At 42.3% G+C, this 4,470-nt stretch overlaps 1 protein-coding gene across 5 annotated transcripts in view; it reads left to right on the top strand.

Annotated features, from left to right (window-relative positions):
- The first annotated feature begins 3,138 nt into the window (after positions 1–3,138).
- The window catches only part of Dync1i2 (dynein cytoplasmic 1 intermediate chain 2), a 53,032-nt gene continuing 51,700 nt past the window's right edge, over positions 3,139–4,470 (top strand). For 3 of the 5 annotated variants that reach the window (XM_008855253.2, XM_008855251.2, XM_008855254.2), the window contains exon 1: positions 3,305–3,546. The gene's annotated coding sequence lies outside the window, so the exon portion shown is untranslated. The other 2 variants (XM_029557246.1, XM_017794907.2) reach the window with 2 other exon arrangements.

A 4,470-nucleotide genomic window follows, 5' to 3' on the forward strand; every position in this document is an offset into this window, starting at 1 on the left:
AAAAAAATTCAAAAAAATTAACAAAGCTAATAAATGAATCCACCAAAATTGCAGGATACAAGTTTAACACACAAAACACTGTTGTACTTTCATATGCTTTGTGAGGAACAATTCAAAGAGGAAATTAAAGAAATAGCACCAGAAGAAAGGAAGAAAGAAAGAAAGAAAGAAAGAAAGAAAGAAAGAAAGAAAAAGAAAGAAAGAAAGAAAGAAAGAAAGAAAGAAAGAAAGAAAGAAAGAACCTAGGAATAATTTTAACCAAGGGGGGTAAGACTTTTGCACTGATAAAAAAAATTGCTAAAAGGAATTAAAGAAGACTTAAATAAATGGAAAGATGTCCCATGTTCACAGATGGGAAGACTTAATATTGGTACAGTGGCACTACTCTCCAAAGTCATCTATAGGTTCAATACAATCCCTACAAAAGTCCCAATGGCCTTTGTGGGTTTTGTGTTTGTTTGGGTGGTTTCTTTATTCTGTTTTATTTTGAGGCAGGATCTCAATGTGTAGTACAGACTGGCCTCAAGTTTGATCTTCCTTTGTCAGCCTTCCCAGTACTGGGACTACAGGCAGATGCCACTGTGCCCAACTCCAATGGCCTGGCTTTTCCTTTTCTTTTATTTAGAAAAACAACATAAAATTCATATGGAATCTCAACAGACCTCAAACATCCAAAACAATCTGGAAACACATGAAGTTATGTCTCACAATTCCCGATTTAAAATTTGACTGCAGTAATCAAACATTATCTCACAAAGTTCCATTGGCAGCCAGTCCCTATCCTATATACCAGCTCCAGGCAACCAGTGATTTGTCCTCTGTCATGTCATTCTTCCTTGTGTAAAATGTTCATATTAATGCAGTCATGCAATGTGCAGCCATGTATGCCTGGCTTCTTTCATTTACTACGATGTTGTGGAATGCTGTCCTCTGGGCACTGCATGGCTAGTGCCCCTTTAAATTCCCAGCAGCTGTGATCACCAACACAAGAGCTGTGTACGAATTGTCTTATGAACATTTTGTCATGGAAGGTGAAGGAGCTCATAAGACCTCATCCCTCCTTGAGAGTCTATAGACAGTTGAGAGCTGCTCTGAGGGTGGGAGACATTTTCTTCAATGGTGTAGCCACTGCTAAGTTGTCTATGCTCCTGTAATCACCCTGATTAAACTTCATAGTTCACCAAGCTGAACTTAGGCAGAACTGTGGTCTGTCACTGGTGCTCTATCTGGGGTGAATAGACACATGCTCATTGCCCCAGGAAAAGTTCACACAACATGTAATGTTCTCAAATTCATTTTTATCATTACATATATTTGTAGGTTATTTTTCTAACAAGTAGCATTCCTTTGCATAAATACATTAAAATTTTACTCATTTGTTAATTGATGGATATTTGGATGCCTTCCACCCAACACCTGCGCTATGGTACATGTGTACCCTCCACAAAACAAATGTAATAAGAAAACATTTTAAAAAGAGAGATAGCATAGCACTCAGAGACCAGCTAAAGAAGCTGCTAAAGAAACAAAAGCAGAAAACAGTTCCCAGAAGCCAGTGAAAACTAGAGTCATAGAAGAAGGCCCACCTGGCAGAAGGTAGAGTTGAAATTATTGGTAGGATGAAATGATTACTGGAGATGTAATGAAGAGGCGGAAAGGAGGAAGACCTGTTATATATTCATTTTCCAGCACTTAAATCTCAGTCCAGTAGGCCTCTCTTGGGTCACACTTGGACCACAAGGCATTCCTTAAAGCCGCTGAGACCACCTACCAAAAGCATAGAGCTTAACAGAGAAGGGCAAGAAAATAACCCAAGAGACAAATAACCAGCACATCAGACTTTCTCCAGATCACTTCCAAGCCTTTCTTACTGTATCACTCTCTTCTTTAAAATTTTTCCATAGATTCACCACCTTCTGTAGGACTCAGTCTGGGCAGGATGTGTGACGCTGCCCTTCTTGTGGCTCGATTTCCCAGTTTTTATCTTAGCCTACAGCCATTCTGAATTATTTCCTGATTCTCCACTATTCTCTACACTCTCACCTTTGTACTTTGATCATATCCTTTTCTTCTTCTAAAGGTAACACGGTACCTTTTTGGCATCTTATTTGCATGGTTAACTTCTCAACTTTCTGGAATCAAAGGTTTAGTTCTGTGGAACCACCTCTTCCTGAAAGTTTCTCTTTCCCAGATATTTCTATGGCTTCCTTACTTCATCTTATCATAGTATTTAGTTTTGTGGAGAACCCAGTCTTTCTCCCTTGAGAAGAGAGAAATGTGCTTCAGTTCATAGTGTGCAGCAGCACTCCTGTTACATGGTGAGCACTTAAAAGAATTTTTTAAGTGAGTAAAAACTAAATATTAAGAAAGAAGGAAACAGAGTTTGTACAGTTTAAAAGCTCTTTGAAATTTTAGGTGGTGAGAAAGGTCTTCAAATTTGAGATTAATCCTAACTTTGGTAATGTGTTTCTTATCAGTTTTCTAGAACACAGGAAAGATATTGTTTTGGCAATTAATTTGGCAATTAATTCTTGGCAAATAATGCTTCAAATTATTTAAATAAATGCTTCAAACCATGTGTATCAGCCCATATACTTCTGGTAAGTTCATATTTCAATAACTTGTTTTATATATTAAAAATATAGCTGTGGAAATCATTGTTGCTTAATTCCAATTGTATAAATGCTTTCTTATCAAACAAGAGAAAAATCATTCTTCAAAAAAATGTTAGAAAATTACGTGGTGTGCTAATTAATATATTTTAACTTATATTTCATTTCACATGCTACGTGAACCTCAGTAAACTCTCCTCCCTAAAATTATATCTACAGATATATGCCTATAGATAAACTCGTAAAAAGTGTCCTTCATCCAATTCTCAGATTCACTATGGAAAACGGCGTTTCTTAAAACTGCCAATTTGGGGTCAAAAATATTAAGGTGTAATACATACAAATGTTCAACAGACGAAAATGCAGGCTCTAGAATCTTACTGAAATCTTATAGATTGAAGGCCTCGTAGTGGGGACCACAAAGCTAAAACACATTACGGATCCCAGCAGACCTTGCCACTTCCATGACCACAACTCCCAGAAAGCACTGCTCGCCCTACACAGAGTTCCCTGGTTGCTGGGGCTTGTAGTTCTCTCGGGTGGCGTCAAATCGGAGGGCCGTGTTTGCCGGTTCAGGGCCAGGATGTAAGGTGTGGTTTTCTAGCTTTTGACAAAGCGGAAACACTTCGGGTTCTTGGACCGGCTGGAGTCTTCGTTTCGTTGATCAGAGTCTGTTTTTTAAAAAGGTGGGTCACGGAGGGGCTGGCATTCACTGAGGCCGGCCTGCATTTTTTATTTCTGCGAGCAACCGCGGCTTAGTGGAGCTGTTTGTCCCTTGGCTCTCGCCGTAGCGGCCGCCGCCCATTCGTCTTTGTGTGTATCGGGAAGCCGTGGAGCTGGTGGTAGCGACAAGTTGACTTTAGGGCTTTGGCGAGGGTCGTTTCCAGGAAGTTACCGGCCAGAGGAAACACTTCCCCACCCCGCCACCTAACAGGTGGGTTGGCTGCGCTTCCCTCAAGGCCCTTGTGCGATCGGTGTCCCGGGTCGGAACTCGCCAGGCGGCGCGGCCATTCCTGCTGACAGCGCGGGGCCGGGCTTTGGTGACTCAGGGAGGGAGAGCTGGAGAGTCCGCGGAGACCCTTCCCGACCCTCGGCGGCACCCCGGGCCTCTAGCCTTGTCCCGTGCCCATCCGCCGGGCCCCAGCCTGGACCGCGCTTCTTGGTTCTTTAAGCCCAGGGAGAGATTAATTCCTTTTCACCTTACTCGGCTTGTGAATAAAGGTCGCTGCTGTTTGGGTTGGTAGCATCTCCCCGCACTCTGCGTGTGTGTGTGTGTGTGTGTGTGTGTGTGTGTGTGTGTGTGTGCTTGCGTGTGTGTGTGTGTGTGTTGCAAAGTCGCTGGAAGACGCAAAGTCGCTGGAAGATGAACATGTCAGTCATGGAGCTCTGGTCATGGAGCTCTGGCGTGTGTGTGTGTGTGTGTGTGTGTGCGTGTGTGTTGCAAAGTCGCTGGAAGATGAACATGTCAGTCATGGCGCTCTGGCCATGGAGCTCTGGCGTGTGTGTGTGTGTGTGTGTGTGTGCGTGTGTGTTGCAAAGTCGCTGGAAGATGAACATGTCAGTCATGGAGCTCTGGCCCCAGGATGAGGATGAGAGATCTGATTAACTGTGCTTCAGCTCAACAAACTGTTAATAAGATCAGTTAGTCTGTCTGTTTTCAGTTGACCCTAAATAGAAAGTAATTACGTTAGCCTAGCATACAGAGTATGTATGGACACTTTTCAACCACCCTTAGTGTTGTTTTTAGAGACATGGGAAGGGTGAAGAAACATGGTCTCTTGCTTCCTGAGTTTGTTCAAATGAATCTTGATGGGGATTATATTTAAGGAATTTCCTATGTCAACTACTCACTTTTCTT

This window comes from Nannospalax galili, unplaced genomic scaffold (assembly GCF_000622305.1).
Source record: "Nannospalax galili isolate Female #2095 unplaced genomic scaffold, S.galili_v1.0 scaffold346, whole genome shotgun sequence".
Classification (NCBI taxonomy): Eukaryota; Metazoa; Chordata; class Mammalia; order Rodentia; family Spalacidae; genus Nannospalax; species Nannospalax galili.